The sequence below is a fragment of the Bufo bufo genome, chromosome 4 (genome assembly GCF_905171765.1).
Source record: "Bufo bufo chromosome 4, aBufBuf1.1, whole genome shotgun sequence".
NCBI classification, from domain to species: domain Eukaryota; kingdom Metazoa; phylum Chordata; class Amphibia; order Anura; family Bufonidae; genus Bufo; species Bufo bufo.
The window spans coordinates 199,005,082-199,024,664 of NC_053392.1; the positions used below are offsets into that span (position 1 = coordinate 199,005,082).

At 48.1% G+C, this 19,583-nt stretch overlaps 1 protein-coding gene across 6 annotated transcripts in view; it reads right to left on the reverse strand.

The window, feature by feature from the left end:
• The window catches only part of PHC3 (polyhomeotic homolog 3), a 122,632-nt gene extending 103,543 nt beyond the window's left edge, over positions 1 to 19,089 (reverse strand). For all 6 annotated transcript variants that reach the window (XR_005778249.1, XR_005778248.1, XR_005778247.1 and 3 more), the window contains exon 1: positions 19,037 to 19,089. The gene's annotated coding sequence lies outside the window, so the exon portion shown is untranslated. The remainder of the gene's footprint in view (positions 1 to 19,036) is intronic.
• Positions 19,090 to 19,583: the final 494 nt, after the last annotated feature.

Here is a 19,583-nt window from a genome sequence, read left to right on the forward strand (position 1 = left end):
GATGGCACTGTTATAGGATGGGGGATCTGCGGATGCCATCCCCAGATCCCCCATTAACAGTGCCATCCCCATCTGGGGGGTTTCTTTGCTGGGCTGGACTTTTATAGTCCCCCCAAATTTTACTTGCATCCCTGTTCTCTAAAGGGGCGGTTTTAGGGGCGGTCCTAGGTGTGGGTAGGGGCGTGGCCAGGGGAGGGGGGCTGAGTTCCACCACCTTTTCTCTGAGAAAAAAAAGCCCTGCATATTAGTCAGGAACTGTCATGGATAAAAAAACACAACAGAAATGACCAAATAAGGCCTTCAGAGGCTTTATTTTCTGAGGAGTCTGAAGAAAGCACAGCTCCCAAAACAGCTGCTAGACAATTTTTACAGATGCACCATAGAATCTGTTATCACATACTGCATTACAGTGTGGTACTCCGGCTGCTCTTCTGAGGACAAGAAGACCCTCAAGCGCATCATCAGAATGGCTGGCAGAATCACTGGTACTCAGTTACCATCACTGGATAACATCTTCACTGATCGTTGTAGCAACAGGGCAAAGATTATCTGCGGGGATCCAACTCACCCCGGCCACAGCCTTTTCACTCCCCTATCCTCCGGTAGGCGTCTTAGAGCCCTCCATGCCCGCACCACTAGGCTGAAGAACAGCTTTTACCCCAAGGCAATCAGTCTCTTAAATGCTCAGAGACTATTGCCCTTCCTAGGATAGAAACTACCACAGACTGAAAGCTACTGTTGCATTCGTGACCCCATAATGATCTATTGTCTGCAGTGGTTTCTGAATCAGTTTGTATATATATTCATAAGCACTTCCTACTTTGCTCTTACTATAATATATATATATATATATATATATACTGTGAAAAGTAATGCTTTTTAGTGCAATGTGTTTCTTTTTTTCTAGTGTAATACTTTAATTTAAATGTCAGTTCTTGTTCCTCTGTCCATGGCATCTAGGATTGCTCCAAACAACATTTCATTGTATTCATTGTATTGTACAGTGAAAATAAAGGCATCTTATCTTATATGATGTTGGTAACACTTGGAACCGAACTTCGGTAAAAGGTTTTTTGCAGTAGAAATTCATTTTTGAAGTTATTACCAAAAGTAACAATAACTTCGGCTCACCGGAGCAAATACATTCTAATACTGTACGTGTAACGGTCGCGTACACAAACACACAGGGGGGGAGGGAAGTGACCACTGCGCTCCACCCTTACCCCTGGCCCTGCCTACTTGCCTCGCGAGTCCTAATGACAGGGGACAACTGGACGGCAATCCCTAACTTGGAATAAGTGCAGGGATGACAGACAGACAAACAACAGGACGTGAACGGACCGAGTCAATAAGCAAATAATGGTCAGGAGAAGCCGGGGTCAAATACCAGGAGAGCAGAGAAGTACAAGAGGAGTCCTAAGAGAGTAGTCAGGTGGGAGCCGAGGTCACAATACCAGGACGGATGTGCAGTACAGGAGGATCAGGCAAAAGGATGGTCAAGGAACAGGATCAGGTAAGTATTCAGCAGTCCAACAAATAGCCAGGAACCTAATTAACAGGCAACCTGTAGCCAGCAGGCTGCCTGTATTTATAGTGGGGAGTGAGGGTCATGTGACGTGGCCAGCGTCACATGACCGACAGACCAACCAGTCGAGCACCGAGTGATCAGCTCGGCGCTCAAGGCAGACTTAGGAGCAGGGAGCCACCCAGTTAGTAAAGCCGCCCTGGGAATGAGGTCAAACACAGATCCTCATTTCCAAAGCTAAGCAACAGGTCTGCGGGCGATGGGGGACCGAGTGCACCTTCGGAACCCCGTGACAGTACCCCCCCTTTTACGAGGGGCCACCGGACCCAAGACTTCAGGCAATGGCTTTTCAGGGTGTTCTAAATGAAATTTACGAACAAGTCTAGGAGCATGAACCTCCCTGGCAGGTACCCAAGATCTCTCTTCAGGTCCATACCCCTTCCAGTGAATCAGGTACTGCAAGGAATTACGCACCTTCCGGACAGCCACTATTTTAGACACCACATACTCGACAGCATCATTAACAAGAACCGGCGGAGGCGAGGCTTTTGATGGTACTACCGGTTCAAAATATTTTTTAAGCAGAGATTTATGGAACACATTATGAATGTGGAATGACTCGGGCAGCTCCAACCTAAAAGATACCGGGTTAATCACTTAAAACGAGGAGCAAATTTTTTAGAAGTTACCTTGAGAGATAGATTCTTGGAGGACAACCATACTTTATCCCCAACCTGAAAGTTTACCCCCCTTGAACGTCTCCTATCGGCCTTGAGTTTCTGAGAACATTGAGCCTTTTCTAGGTTCGATTGAACCCGGGCCCAAACTGTGCACAGTTCGGAGGAGAGTTTATCCGCTTCAGGGTTAGAGGAGGAGACGGACGACCCAGAATGAAAACGGGGATGAAAACCATGGTTACAAAAGAAAGGGGAGACCCCAGCAGAAGAATTGACATGGTTATTCAAAGCAAATTCAGCCAATGGAAGAAATTTCACCCATAATTGCTGGTCATCAGCAACATACGACCTCAAGAATTGTTCGACAGACTGATTAAGGCGTTCAGTCTGCCCATTACTCTCAGGGTGGTAGGCAGAGGAAAAAGACAATGAAATTTTACATCTTTGACAGAAGGCCCTCCAGAATTTGGACACAAACTGCACACCCCTGTCAGAAACAATATTTTCCGGGATACCATGCAATCGAACAATTTCTTTCACAAAAATAGACGCCAGGGTTTTGGCATTCGGGAGTTTAGACAGGGGAATGAAATGGACCATCTTGCTAAACCTATCCACCACTACCCACACTACAGTCTTACCCTCCGCCGGCGGTAGGTCAGTTATAAAGTCCATCGAGATATGGGACCAGGGTCTACTGGGAATGGGTAGGGGTCGTAGGTTACCAGCAGGGTGAGTCCTAGGTGTCTTGGACCTGGCACAAACCTCACAGGCTGACACATAGGACTTGACATCCCTAGTTAGAGTGGGCCACCAATAAGATCTAGAAACCAGATCCTTAGTGCCCTCAACACCCGGATGTCCACAAAAGGCAGAATCGTGACACTCACCTAACAGCTGGAGACGAAATTGTACGGGAACAAACAACTTATCTGTTGCGGTGGATACCGGTGCCAGATGTTGTTCCGACCTAATGCGAGCCGAGATATCCTGGGTAAGAGCTGCTAAGAAGATTTTTGCTGGTAGGATGGATTCAGGTGGTACCTCAGTAGGTTGAAAAGCCTGGAAGCTCTGAGATAATGCGTCCGCCTTCACATTTTTACTTCCTGGCCTGAACGTGATGGAAAAATCAAAATGAGTAAAAAACAGAGCCCATCTGGCTTGACGGGGATTAAACCTCTTAGCAGACTCGAGAAACATAAGGTTTTTATGGTCAGTGACAACAGTTACACAATGCCTTGCCCCCTCCAGAAAATGCCTCCACTCCTCAAATGCCCATTTAATGGCCAGCAGCTCCCTATTCCCTATGTCGTAGTTTCTCTCCGTGGGAGAGAATTTCCTGGAGAAGAAGGCACATGGTCTCAGATTAGTGAGGCTAGCAGGACCTTGTGAAAGGACTGCTCCTGCGCCGTCCTCGGACGCATCCACCTCCACAATAAAAGGTTTCTCCTGATCAGGCTGGATCAGAATGGGAGCGCTACTGAATGCCTTTTTTAATTTTTCAAATGAAGAAATGGCCTCAGTAGACCAATTCTCCAAATCCGCCCCTTTCTTAGTAAGGTCGGTCAACGGTTTAGCAATTACGGAAAAATTCATAATAAATTTACGATAGTAATTGGCGAAACCTAAGAACCGTTGTAAGGCCTTTAAGGATGAAGGTCTTACCCATTCCTTAATTGCTAGTACCTTACCAGGATCCATCTTGAAGGCGTGAGGAGTCAGAACATGCCCTAGAAACAGAATCTCCTGCACACCAAAGACACATTTCTCTTGTTTAGCGGATAGCTGATTCTCCCTCAACACCTCTAATACTTGTCTAACATGAGACACATGGGATTCGAAGTCAGGAGAGAGTATCAAAATGTCGTCAAGATAGACAATAACAAATTTACCTAAGAACTCCCTAAGAATGTCATTCATGAAGTTTTGGAAAACAGCTGGGGCATTGCTGAGTCCAAAAGGCATCACCTGATATTCAAAGTGTCCTACCGGAGTATTGAACGCCGTCTTCCATTCGTCTCCCTCCTTGATTCGGATTAGATTGTATGCCCCTTTCAGGTCAATTTTGGAAAACCAGGTTGCCCCCAGGACCTGGTTAAATAAATCCGGAATCAATGGGAGGGAGTATCTATTCTGGACAGTGATTTTATTTAATCTCCGGTAATCGATACATGGCCTAAGACCACCATCTTTTTTCTTAACGAAGAAAAACCCCGCCCCCATAGGAGAGACAGAAGGTCTAATATGCCCTTTACCAAGGCTCTCCTTAATATAATCTTCCATGGCCATGCGTTCGGGCATAGAAAGATTATAAATTCGTCCTTTAGGAAACTTGGCCCCCTCTACTAGCTCTATGGTACAATCATAAGGTCTATGGGGGGGTAGAACCTCCGGGGTTGGTGATGAGAATACATCAGAATATTCTCTAACAACAGAGGGTAAAGTATCAGACTTTACTGAGACCCCAGCCTGTACCACGGACAGGCACGAGTCACACTTAGGCCCCCATCTCACCAACTCCCCATTGGACCAATCTATAGTGGGGTTATGTAGTCGGAGCCAAGGCAACCCTAGTACCACCTCAGCAGGTAGGCTCTCCAGGACTAGAAGCGAACATCTCTCTGAGTGGCACACACCCACGGTTAGAGAAATCTCTGAGGTACATAAGCTCACTGTACCACCAATAAGAGAAGTAGCATCAATAGCCATGACATGGATAGGAGTTGCTAAGGCAAACATAGGAATACCCAATCTTACAGCATACTCAGAGTCAATAAAGCTAGCCGCTGAGCCAGAATCAATAAAGGCCTTACCCGGCCATTTATCTACTCCCAGAGAAATCGTAATGGGTACCGAAAGCTTACATTTAGAAAATTCAGGGTGTACCTGGTCTTTAGGTTGCCTTGCCTTAGGAGACTTGACAGAGAGGACCTTCTTAGGACACTGGTTGATCCAATGGTCAGGATCTCCACAGTAAAAGCATTCTCCACGTCTGCGGCGAAGATTCCCTCGGGTCATGCCAACCTGCATGGGTTCCTCGGTGGAGACCTCAGCATTGTCTCTGGGATAGGCCTCTGGCTGGACCACCATCTGGGAAGAGAACTGTTGTTCCTGTCGTCTCTCTCTAACCCGTCGGTCAAGTCGGACAACAAGGGTCATCATCTCCTCTAAGGTCTCTGGAAGTTGATAACTGACCAGAAGATCCTTTAATTTATCAGACAGACCTGACCTGAACTGAATCTTCAGGGCTGGTTCGTTCCATCCTGAGGGGACACACCACCTTCTGAATTGTGTGAAATAATCCTCCGCTGGTAAATTGCCCTAAACCAGTGCCTTTAGAGCCATCTCGGCTACTAGAGCCCTGTCTGGTTCATCATAGAGGGTACCTAGGGCCTGAAAGAACCCCTCCACAGAATATAAACAACTGGCGCCAGCAGGTAAAGAGAACGCCCAGTCCTGGGGATCACCCTGTAATCGGGAAATGATAATGCCCACGCGTTGACTCTCGGGCCCAGAGGACACAGGGCGTAAACGGAAGTAAAGTTTGCAACTCTCCTTAAAAGAGAGAAACTTCTTCCGGTCTCCAGAAAAGGTTTCTGGGAGCTTAATCTGGGGCTCAAAATGCAGACTGGAGGCCTGAGGAGTGGAAGAGCCTTGCCCTAACTCAAAAGAGCTGAGTTTTTCCCCTAACTCCTGCACCATCTGCGTCAGATTAGAGACATAGTCAGTCAGGGTCTCCAGAGGATTCATAATACAGTGGTTATTGGGCCTGTTAATCTGTAACGGTCGCATACACAAACACACAGGGGGGGAGGGAAGTGACCACTGCGCTCCACCCTTACCCCTGGCCCTGCCTACTTGCCTCGCGAGTCCTAATGACAGGGGACAACTGGACGGCAATCCCTAACTTGGAATAAGTGCAGGGATGACAGACAGACAAACAACAGGACGTGAACGGACCGAGTCAATACCAGGAAAGCTACAAAGTACAAAGGATTAAGCAAATCATGGTCAGGAGAAGCCGGGGTCAAATACCAGGAGAGCAGAGAAGTACAAGAGGAGTCCTAAGAGAGTAGTCAGGTGGGAGCCGACGTCACAATACCAGGACGGATGCGCAGTACAGGAGGATCAGGCAAAAGGATGGTCAAGGAACAGGATCAGGTAAGTATTCAGCAGTCCAACAAATAGCCAGGAACCTAGAAATTAACAGGCAACCTGTAGCCAGCAGGCTGCCTGTATTTATAGTGGGGAGTGAGGGTCATGTGACGTGGCCAGCGTCACATGACCGACAGACCAACCAGTCGAGCACCGAGTGATCAGCTCGGCGCTCAAGGCAGACTTAGGAGCAGGGAGCCACCCAGTTAGTAAAGCCGCCCTGGGAATGAGGTCAAACACAGATCCTCATTTCCAAAGCTAAGCAACAGGTCTGCGGGCGATGGGGGACCGAGTGCACCTTCGGAACCCCGTGACAGTACGGAGCGCTCGCTCCGTACAGTATTGAAACAAAGTTTTATGTGAATCGACTTCGGATGTTTCATCCAAAGTCAATTCGCTCATCGCTAATGACTTACTATATTAAAGGTGTTTTCCAGGCTCCTGATAGTGATGACTTAACCTCAGGATAGGTCATCAATATCTGATCTGACCTGGCCAGTGATCTCTGACGCCCAAACTAGCACTTTGAATGGAGCCTGAAGCACAGCTCCACTCAATGTGCAGTGGTCGTGCCAGGTTACTGCAGCTCCAAGACCCACACCGATCAGATATTAATGATCTATCCTGAGGATAAGGTCTATGCTCGGCCAGGGAAACTAGGCCCATGTATTGGCTGCTTCTCCAGGGCAAACCGCTGCTCCCCTGACCCGTACTGACTGCATCATAGTGTTTTCTGAAGCAGTCAGTCCTATCTAAAGTTGTGTCTACTGTACTGTACTTACATCCTCATGTACAATACAAGAGACCGGTGATCACAGAAGAACTGACTATTATAAAACACTATGATGCAGTCAGTTTGGGTCAGCGGAGCAGTGGCCGGTCCAGGAGATGCAGCCGACACATGGACTGCTTTTCCTGGACCAAACAAAGTGTGTGAATCAGCCCTAAGGCTAGTTTCACACCTCTGGTGTGAATGCCGGGAATCGTCCAACATGCAGTGGTTTGTGTCCGGCCGATCCTCCACATTGTCTGCCGGAATGCGGCTGAAGCTCCACCCCATCATACTTCATGTGATCTACCATGTGATGAGCGCAGTGACGTCACCAAAGGTCCTTTTCCTCCCAGGTCCTCAAAGAAGAAGAAAGAAGACGAGCCGGGCTTCGCGAACAAGTGGATGAAGTGAGTTAAATTTTTTATTTTATTTTTTTAAACCCCTCCATCCCTAATTTACTTAGCATGCTGTATTCAGAGTGCTATTATTTTCCCTTATAACCATGTTAAAAGGGAAAATAATAAAATCTACACAACACCGATCCCAAATCCGAACTTCTGTGAAGAAGTTCGGGTCTGGGTACCAAACATGCTGATTTTTCTCACGCACGTGCAAAACGCATTAAAAAGCTTTGCACTCGCACAGAAAAATCGCGCATTTTCCCGCAACGCCCGTGTGAAAGAGGTCTAAGTCTTCAATATCAGGAGCCTGAAAACCCACCTGTCATCAACTTTGTGCTGTCCATAATAACGGCAGAATAAAACCTCCTGCACAAGGCCTTGCGTTCCGTATATGATACCATTAATTTCAATGGTTCCGCAAAAAAAACGGAATGTACTCCGTATGCATTCCATTTCTGTATTTCCATTTTTCCGTCCCGTTGAAAGATAGAACATGTCCTATTATTGCACGTGAATCACGTTCCGTGGCTCCATTCAAGTCAAGGGGTCCGCAAAAAAAAAAAACTGAACACATACGGAATGTATAACTAAATAGCATGCACTCACCATCTGTATTTCGTACGTATATGATAAATTAAGCTAGTAGCATTTATTTTCAAAGGATAATATCATAAAAAAACATCATTCAGGTTTCTTGATGCAGTTTTTGAAGCCAAAACCAGGAGCGGTTTCAAAAAAAGAGAACTTGCATCTGCCCTTTCTCTCCTCTTATGATCCACACCTGATTTTGGCTTCAAAAACTGTATAATAAATTCTGATTGTGTGGCAGCAGCCTTTCTGGCACATGACTGCCACAGATGCCCAACCTCTGGCCCTCCAGCTGTTGCAAAACTACAACTCCCAGCATGCCCAGACAGCCGACAGCAGGGCATGATGGGAGCTGTAGTTTTACAACAGGTAGAGGGCTCCGGTGGGCTTTTCACTAAACACTCAATGCAGGGCATTGAACTCACTTGTACCTTCTGCGCGTGTGCCGGATAACTTGCCCGGCACCCTCACTCGCAGTGCGCCTGCGTCCCTTATTCAATGCCAGCGTCTCCTGCTGCGCCTGCTCGGGAGGATCGGGGACTGTAAAAGCCGCCCAGCCAGTGAATAATAATGAGCTGGGCGGCGCTAGGAAGCGACAGTTGAGGAAAAGGCTGGGCACAGAGGTACGAGTAAAAACGCCCCTTGGGCATAAAGAGATGTGAAAAACCGCCCCTTGGGCATAAAGGAAGCTGATTGACAGATGATTATAAAGTTGTTTTTACATGGTTTAAAATGCGGACAGGGGGTACACTTATATCGTTGGAATACACTTTAATAGACCTGTGACTGCATAGGAATAACTTAATATGTTTATCGGGCCTGTCAGTGTCCCTTTAAAGCACCTCATCTGCAGAGAGTACTGGCTTAACTGGGTAGGAGGCCTGTGTCCGAAACAGCTGTCTGCAGATGAGGTGCTGGCTTATTTAATATCCAAGTCATGTCTCAAGGCTTATTTTAAGAGCTGAACATTGACTTATAGGATAGCTGCCTTACATCTGGTGGCATTAGAGGCAAAGCTTGTTAAGAGTTCATTTGCATTTCTTCCCTCCCAGAATTCCAGAGGAGCATGTATGGCCTATAAGTCTCCTCACACTGATAAAGGTGCTCTCTCCCTAAGGAGAGTTAGTTCCCACCTTTGTCCATTTACAATGTCATGCTCTTAACAGAGGTTTTTGTAAGATTATTGGGCAGTTTTTCTGCCTACAAGATATTATCACAGATGCTTGGTTTACTTTTGCAGTTCTCAAAACTGAATTTGAAAGACCTTAATCCTAACTTCTACAAACCTATGAATACAGAATCAACCTAATCAAACTAATATGAAAAGTTGTTATTCTAAAATCTTCATCTACTTGCATATTATAAGTTGTGCTCGGATCGGCTCATGCTGAGAGGGTACCCTACCTAAGCCTATACTCCACCCCCCCAACCTAGAAGCAGCAGAGTTATGCCGGAACTGCTTATCGAAGGGTAGCCTAAAGGGGGCTACCCCAATGATGAGACCTGAAAGAAGGGAGGGCTCCTGGGTGGGTTGAAATCGTTCGAACCGACAAGTGGGGGGAGGAGGGCCAGGTTTAAATAGTGAACGCCCCGCCTCCCCTCACACAAATGCGGCACTCTTAATTGCCTACCACTTGTGCTCGGATCGGCTCATGCTGAGAGGGTACCCTACCTAAGCCTATACTCCACCCCCCCAACCTAGAAGCAGCAGAGTTATGCCGGAACTGCTTATCGAAGGGTAGCCTAAAGGGGCCAAAAGAACCATGCATAGGAGTTAGAAAACTTGATAAAAGAAACTACAGACCAAAACTCGAAAGCCAATGATATTTCGTATAAGGATCCGGGATATTACGTATGGAACACACGGAACTGCGACGACCCAACCGTTTGATGACATGTACTGGCACCTTATGCATGGACGCCGCCGCTGCCGCGCCCATGCGGAAGGAATGTCCTGTGATCCAGCGAGGACCGACCCCTGGACCTGTCAACTAACCTGAATGTACGTAAGAAAGGCCGCGGTGGTTAGCCGGGCATTGCCTAGTTCGAGTACGGGAGAACATGCCGCTTGGACTAAATACTACGCAGCCAAGCCTCCAAGGCCTGCACCGGACACCATCTGCTGTCCGTAGGAAAGTATCTGACCGCCACTGGTTGCCCCGGCCGTGACGTCTTGGACGAGGCCAAGGTGAGGACATAGATGGACCCGCGCCGGATGAGCTGACCTTTCCGCAGGCACCCAGCCAGCGTATTGGTGCCCATGAGCTCGCCTGACCTGAGGAATCCATGGAAGGCCAGGTACAAGGCTGTTTCTACCAGAGCGCTAACCTGTGGCCCGAACGGTTTGCCCCTGCAGTTTGCCTGTCACGGCCTGAACAAGCTACCGGTAAATGGCTGACGCCCATGTCGTTTCACAACAGACATTTTGCGCAAACCCTTTAACGCCGCTTTGATCGGGTGGGCGGAGAAGAGTGACGGTAGGTCCGGATGTAGCCTGCACCAATGGTGCTGAATACCTGCCATGTATAGTTAACAATGCTATAGGACAGGTTTAATTGAGAGTGGCAAAAACCCTGACAAAGCCCAATAGGTGAGTTTTTTTTTTTTTTAATCTCCATTTGTGAGAGACTCTAATGGCGGAGTCCTGTGTGTAAACCTAAAGCGGAGAAGCCATGCGTGAGAGACTAATGGCGGAGTCATATGTGTAAAACTAAAACGGAGAAGCTCTGCGTGAGGGACTCTAATGGCGGAGTCATATGTGTAAAACTAAAACGGAGAAGCCATGCGTGAGAGACTCAGATGGCAGAGTCATATGTGTAACCTAAAACGGGGAAGCCATGCGTGAGACTCTAATGGCAGAGACATATGTGTGAACCTAAACGGAGAAGCCATGCGTGAGAGACTAATGGCGGCGTCATATGTGTAACCTAAAACGGAGAAGCCATGCGTGAGAGACTCTAATGGCGGAGTCATATGTGCCAACCTAAAACGGAGAAGCCAGGCGTGAGAGACTAATGGCGGACTCGTATGTGTAAAACTCACACTGAGAAGCCATGCGTGAGAGACTCTAATGGCGGAGTCATATGTGTAACCTAAAACGGGGAAGCCATGCGTGAGAGACTCTAATGGCGGAGTCATATGTGTAAACCTAAAACGGAGAAGCCATGCGTGAGAGACTCAGATGGCGGAGTCATATGTGTAACCTAAAACGGGGAAGCCATGCGTGAGACTCTAATGGCGGAGACATATGTGTGAACCTAAACGGAGAAGCCATGCATGAGAGACTAATGGCGGAGTCATATGTGTAACCTAAAACGGAGAAGCCATGCGTGAGAGACTCTAATGGCGGAGTCATGTGTGTAAACCTAAAACGGAGCAGCCATGCGTGAGAGATTCTAATGGCGGAGTCATATGTGCCAACCTAAAACGGAGCAGCCATGCGTGAGAGATTCTAATGGCGGAGTCATATGTGCCAACCTAAAACGGAGAAGCCAGGCGTGAGAGACTAATGGCGGAGTCGTATGTGTAAAACTCACACGGAGAAGCCATGCGTGAGAGACTCTAATGGCGGAGTCATATGTGTAACCTAAAACGGGGAAGCCATGCGTGAGAGACTATAATGGCGGAGTCATATGTGTAACCTAAAACGGAGAAGCCATGCGTGAGAGACTCTAATGGCGGAGTCATATGTGTAACCTAAAACGGAGAAGCCATGCGTGAGAGACTATAATGGCGGAGTCATATGTGTAACCTAAAACGGAGAAGCCATGCGTGAGAGACTCTAATGGCGGAGTCATATGTGTAAAACTAACACGGAGAAGCCATGCGTGAGAGACTCAGACGGCGGAGTCATATGTGTAAACCTAAAACGGAGAAGCCATGCGTGAGAGACTCTAATGGCAGATCCGTATGTGTAAAACTAACACGGAGAAGCCATGCGTGAGAGACTTAAAAATGTATATATTATTTTTTTTTTTTTATATATATATATATATATATATATATATACACACATTTTTTTTTTTTTTTCACTATCAACCACTTAAGCAGCTCTCGTATGGGCACAGCTCTGAGTACGAGCATGAAGAGCATGGTATAACGCAGATCACCTGCACGGACTAACTAACATCCTGTGCCTAAATAACCCCCTTGGAACCTTATGTACGGCCAGCAGCAGGAAGCCAGCCACCGCCTATGATCTGCTCCCCCTGACCGAGCCTAGTACTCCTTCCCCTGATCCCTGCCTACCTAACGGCACGGCGGCCCGTGCCAGACTTTATTGAAGATGAGGAGCCTTTACCCCCCAGCCTCGTGGGGAGCTCACGCTGCTCCCTGGCAGAATGCACCAGTGCGGGAGGGCCGACCCACCGCCGGCTGGACACTCGTACCGCGTGGGGAGCAGCGCCACTCCCTGGCAATGTGCACCGGATCAGAGGGAGCCCTTCCTTTACCGTGGGCCCCGGCCCCCGCTGGTTTGAACCGTGTGCCGCGTGAGGAGCCGCACAGCTCCCTGGCATTGTGCGCTGGTGTGGGAGTGCCCCCCCTCACCTAGGGGCTGGTTATTGTGACTGGAACCCGCTGGGAGACTGAAGCCTAACTGGACCTACCTGTGACCGTGAAGGCTGACCTCCCAGGCCGTGGCTGACCCACGTGCGTAGTCGTGACGCAACTACCCGTAGATGCCCACCCAGTGCCTGTAGTTAACGGGAGTGCGACCGAGTCTGTGGATGTGACCGACTAGCCCCTATAGTCGTGAGGGGACCCTACATCGAGAGTAGCGGTAACGGACCATCGCCTGTAGACGTGGTAGTATTACCTCATGAGTCTGTTGACATGAGACTAATGCCTGCAGTCGTGGCCGGTCTTAATAATGAGTCTGCAGTCGTAACGGATTTGTGCCTGCAGTCGTGGAAAGGCTTTAGAGCGGGTCTGTAGTCGTGACAGACTGATGCCTGCAGTCGTGGCAGGACTTTATAACGAGTCTGTAGTCGTGACAGACTGATGCCTGCAGTCGTGGCAGGGCTTTATAATGGGTTTGTAGTCGTGACAGACTGATGCCTGCAGTCGTGGCAGGACTTTATAACGAGTCTGTAGTCGTGACAGACTGATGCCTGCAGTCGTGGCAGGGCTTTATAATGGGTTTGTAGTCGTGACAGACTGATGCCTGCAGTCGTGGCAGGACTTTATAACGAGTCTGTAGTCGTGACAGACTGATGCCTGCAGTCGTGGCAGGGCTTTATAACGGGTCTGTAGTCGTGACAGACTGTTGCCTGCAGTCGTGGCAGGGCTTTAGAGCGGGTCTGTAGTCGTGACAGACTGATGCCTGCAGTCGTGGCAGGGCTTTATAAGGAGTCTGTAGTCGTGACAGACCTGGCAAAGCAACATTCCTATCTATACCATTATTATAATTTTATTTTTTTTTCTTTTCCCCCTCACCAAAGGCCACGACTGTAGACGCCACCCTGTAAGAGATGCGCCAGAGGCCTGGACATAATAGTCCACCATCCCCCGTCCCCCAAGCCTATGCAGGAGAAAAGAGGGGGTTGGCCCCCGCATGCACCACCCCTGACTCACCTGGCGGCCATGACAGCCACGAACCCCACAGTATCGTAAGTTAGCCCACCACCTGTGAACCTGAATAACCAAGGACAGACGTGTGAGTGAGCGCACGCCAGCTGGGCGACACTTCACTCATGCCACCGCTCCCTAGCTAACCACCGGATTATTGTGACTGCGCCCGAACCAACCCCCTGACTGACCGTATGGGCTTACGGGCGGCCCGGCTGCGTGCGCAAAGTGACGTGGCCAGCCCCCCTCCTTGAAGCCCTCTTTATATTTGATCCTTGAACATATTCCAAATTTTATTTAAATATATATTTATTTATTTATACTCCTGCCTTAGTACCTAGCCACTGTGCCTGAGCAGAGGAGCCCTGCACCAAGACTGCAGTACCAGTATGGGCCTGTAGGTGTCGACCATCCCCCGCCCTCTCTCAAGCCAGGACCTGCTGGAGCGCAGCAAGCCAGTGATTCCCTTCTAGGTTAGAATTAACCATTGAAATCCTAACTTGTTATACAGTGCACATGTCTGAGTATCTGCTTATCTTGTCTTGCCTGAGTTTGGCGCAGTAAAGAAGACGAGTTTATTCTGCAGCGGATTCCTAGACATGACTGAAAGTCACATAAGCATGTCCACCTTCACTGCCTCGCTAATTGTAATTACCAGGAGACCGTGCATCAGGATCGGCTGTGAGGGATTTGCGCTCCGCCATGTGGAACATTGCATCCCGTGCCCACCGCTATCGACTATTTGTACAGGGAAAGCCGCGGCGTATTAATCGCCTATAGGTTTCGGCTTCCGTCCCCTCATCCTGCAGCTGGACCTCCGCTTACTGATTGCAGCTAATGAATAGACCCCTGTGTGAGCGGACGGCGTTTTCCTCTACGGCGGAACGTTCTGATACGGGAGTGAGTGATATATAACGCTGCGTCGTGGAGCCGACGGCCGGCGTGACCGATGCTCAGGGTATGCGAGCGGACGTCGTGACCCGTCGCTGCTGAGCCACAGGTGAGGGGTGCCTGCCTGGGGGACGCTGCATGTGGGAGCGGGGGTGCTTAGCGCAGGGCCTGGAGCGGATCGGGGTGCCTGTCTCGGGGTGCCGGAAGCGATCGGGAGTGCGGGCAGTCTCCAGCGCAGCTGGGGACCGGCGGCACGCTCGGCAGCCCCACATGTTATACATAGCGAGACGGGTGTGCAAGCCACTCTGCCTACCTAATCACCGTAGCGACGAGCTCGACGCAGCCGATCCCCCGATCCTCCAGTGACGCATGCCCTTTTCTGGCACCAACCCACAAGCCGATTCGAAATCGTTCGAACCGACAAGTGGGGGGAGGAGGGCCAGGTTTAAATAGTGAACGCCCCGCCTCCCCTCACACAAATGCGGCACTCTTAATTGCCTACCACTTATACCAGCAAGAATTAGTCTTTATGTAGAAAACTATGATTTAAATCAAGCCTTACTGACTAGTGATTTAAATCAGTTTGATTTAAATCAAAATCACCCTGGGTGGTTCTGTCCTCTCATCTCTCCTCTATGGCACCAATCCTTTGCTCTTATCACCAGAAGTGACTGAGATGTATGTTACCCCATCCCCGGAACTTGCTATACTATGTATTGGATTATCTAAACTTCCCTGCGAACAGAGATGGGTGGTGGCACATATCCTTACGGCCACGAGCAAAGTGATAGCCCGCCAGTGGAAGCAAGGCATCACACCCCCTATTACTGAGGTGCAACAACTGGTAAACCAGCATATGCAGCATGAAATAATGTACTCACCTGATCTGCAATCCAGAACTAAGGCCCTCAATCAGTGGTTGCCCTGGCTCCAGTTCCCATGCTGTACCTCTGCCGGACGCTATCTTATGATCGCTTACTGTATGCTCTCCGGATTCCTAGATCCCTTTTTCCCAAATCCTCTACCCCTTCCCCCTCCACATATGGATAGGCTAAGATACTACGCACGATTTCCTTATGCCTGTGCTATGGTTTGTGTTGGGTCTCATTTTTTACTTATGTACTGTTGTTTCTGTGCACGCGACTACATTTGTGTACATTACCGCTATCCGCGGATAATCACATTCGATAATGAATGAGATACGCTCTATGTCCTTTGTTATTTCACATTTGATTGTAATGCAGAAAATAGAAGTACCAGGTTGGCAGCACCCGAGCGGGTGCTCAAGCATATTAGAGCATATCACTGCATAATTTATGCACTATTTTGTATCCTACACATGCGTTGTATGTGCTTTCATGTGGCTGCGTCCACAGCATTTGTTCGTTTTATTTACATAAAACACTCAATAAAAATCTATTGCAACTAGAAATGCCGATTCTTGTCCGCAAAACGTACAAGAATAGGACATGTTCTATCTCTTTTACGGGCCGCAGAACGGACTTACAGATGTGGATAGCACACGGTGTGCCGTTTACATCTTTTGCAGCCCCTTTGAAATGAATGGGTCTGCATCCAATCCGCAAAAAATGCGGACCATCTAAGGCCCAAGACTGGCACATGAAACATCAGCCTAAGGGCTCGTTCACACGACCGTATGGCATTTCAGTGTTTTGCGGGCCGTTGTTAACGGATCAGTTTTTTGTTTCAGTAGCGTTTCTGGTTCAGTTTTGTTTTTCCGTATGGCATATACAGTAATTACATAGAAAAAATGGGGCTGGGCATAAAATTTCCAATAGATGGTTCCGCAAAAACAGAACGGATACGGAAGACATACGGAGTACATTCCATATGTGTTCAGGTTTTTTTGCGGACCTATTGACTTGAATGGAGCCACGGAACGTGATTTGCGGGTAATAATAGGACATGTTCTATCTTCGAACGGAAATGAATGGAAAAATGGAAATACGGAAAACGGAATGCATACGAAGTACATTCCATTTTTTTTTGCGGAACCATTGAAATGAATGGTTCTGTATACGGGCCCGTATACGGAACGCAAAAATGTTCATGTGAACAAGCCCTAAGGCTACATGCACATGACCGTATGTGTTTTGCGGGCCGCAAATTGCAGATCCGCATAAAATCTGTTTTTTTTGCGGATCCATTGTAACAATGCCTAAAACTGATAAGAATAGGACATGTTCTATTTTTTTTTGCGAGGCTACGGAATGGACATACTGATGTGGAGAGCACACGGTGAAATGAATGGGTCCGCATCCTATATGCATAAAAAAACAAAAAAAACGGAATGGACACGGAAACAAAATACGTTTGTGTGCATGTAGCCTAAGGGCCCAATCACATGACCATATTTTTGCTCCACATCCCATCCGAGTTTTTTGCAGATGTGGACTAGGGCTGCAACGATTAATCGAAGTTATCGATAATATTCGATAACGGGATTCGTTGTCAACGAATCCAGTTATCGAATAATCGGCCGATTCGTTGCTATGCGGGGCGGGAGGTCAGGGTCCTTAACCAGCAGTAACTTTTACTTCAACTTTAAATCAGTGAATCTTTACTAACTTACAATAAAGCTCCGGTAACAGGCAGAGCAGGCGGCGGCGTTACATCACTTACTCACGTGACGCGCCTGCTCCGCCTGCTTCATTCATAAAGTGGGTGGAGCAGGCACGTCACGTGAGTGAGTGATGTCACGACGCTGCCTGCTCTACCTGTTACTGGAGCTTCATTGTATTTGTAAGGTAATAAAGATAATAGAGCTGATTTAAAGTTCAAGTAAAAGTTACTGCCAGTTAAGGAATAGTCTGAATACTGATTTGGTCGGTAACAGTACCATCCACAGATCCCCCTCCCTATAACAGTACCATCCACAGATCCCCCTCCCTATAACAGTACCATCCACAGATCCCCCTCCCATAACACTGCCATCCACAGATCCCCCTCCCCATAACACTGCCATCTACAGATCCCCCTCCCCATAACACTGTCATCCACAGATCCCCTCCATAAGTGCGTCATCCACAGATCCCCCATAAGTGCGTCATCCACAGATCCCCCATAAGTGCGTCATCCACAGATCCCCATAAGTGCGTCATCCACAGATCCCCCATAAGTGCGTCATCCACAGATCCCCCATAAGTGCGTCATCCACAGATCCCCCATAAGTGCGTCATCCACAGATCCCCCATAAGTGCGTCATCCACAGATCCCCCATAAGTGCGTCATCCACAGATCCCCCATAAGTGCGTCATCCACAGATCCCCCATAAGTGCGTCATCCACAGATCCCCCATAAGTGCGTCATCCACAGATCCCCCATAAGTGCGTCATCCACAGAACCCCCATAAGTGCGTCATCCACAGATCCCCCATAAGTGCGTCATCCACAGATCCCCCATAAGTGTGTCATCTACAGATCCCCATAACAGTGTCATCCACAGATCCGCCATAACTTGTCTTTTTTACATTGTAATGCAAAATTTTAATAATAATGTAACTCCTAAATTTGTTTTAATATGGCCGTTGAACATAATTTTTCAAGTAAAATCATATAAACCCCTTTTTTGTCATTTTGGTATTTTTTCCCCAAATAATCAATGAAATTATCGACAACTAGTCGATTATTCAAATAATCGTTAGCTGCAGCCCTAATGTGGACCCATTCATTTCAATGTGCTATCCATGTCCGTATGTCCGTTCCGCAGCCCTGCAAAAAAGATAGAGCATGTCCTATTCTTGTCTGGTTTGCGGACAAAGATAGGCATTGTTACAATGGGTCTGCAAAAAAAAAAAAAATGGGCATGCCATTTATTAATTTATTAACCCTTGTACAAAGGAAAAGTAAAGCAGTTGTCCATAGCAACCAAATTCCAGCTTTAATTTTTTTCATTGCTATCATCAACTGCGCCGCTGTTATAATTGGCATCGGTGAGTATTTAAATAAAAGTATCAGTACTTGTACTCAGTCTTAAAAAAATGGTATCGGGACATCCCTAAAAAATTTGATGCAACACGAACGTCAGCCCCTTAGTAAATCTGCCCCACTGATCGGAAGGATAATTGTCGGCTGATCTGTGGAGGACTGGCGACCTCAGGGACCACAGCTGTGAGGATGTCTGCAATCACTGCCGCCCTGGGACAAGTGGATATCACATAACACATGGATCCACACTGCTGGATGGCATTGTCTATACATGTACCAGGGCACACCATCTCATCCAATTCCATGCAGCTCTTCTCCCCTCATAGTCCTTCTGTACATGGCGGCCCCCAGAGCTGCCCATGTCACCTGTCCTTATGACAGCCCTTCTCCTCACTGAAAGGTCACGCTGGCCCCCTCCCAGCTCAGTACGGAGGTGTACGACTTCCCCGGGTCCCCAGCTCCCACTCCCGCCCACCAGCATCTCCATACTGCGCTCACACTCACTTACTCACCGAGCTTCCGCCATTTTCTATCCTCGTCACTAGGTGTCGCTGCGCATGCGTCGTGCTGCCGTGTGACCACCGTCTGTTGTGACCACGGGAGTTGCCACCTCCTCGGGGATTATCACCCCCATCAGCCGACGACTCCGATATTACACTGTTGTGTGACTAGTAATGCCGCAGATGTGGGCGAGTATACCAGTGCAGTGCTGCAGAGAATGCATTCCTCTGCTGGTGGAACTCGCTTCTATAAGAAATCGACAATTTGATGTGTTACCCCATAGGGTTGTATTCAAATCTGTTACAATTAACAATTTCATCTGGATTTCTATCATTACTATTACCAGCGATCAGAAGCGTGAAATTACAGGGATATTAAAGTTGTATCACGGGTAGCGTTGAGCGAACTTGTGTTTTCAAGTTCGGCGTACAAGGTTCAGGTTGTCTAAGAATTCCGTTATGGATTCGGCTATAATGGACCATAAGTTATGCTCCGTGGTAGCGGAATCTATAGCAGAATTCTTAGGGCTCTTTCACACGAGCGGATGCCGTGCGGGTA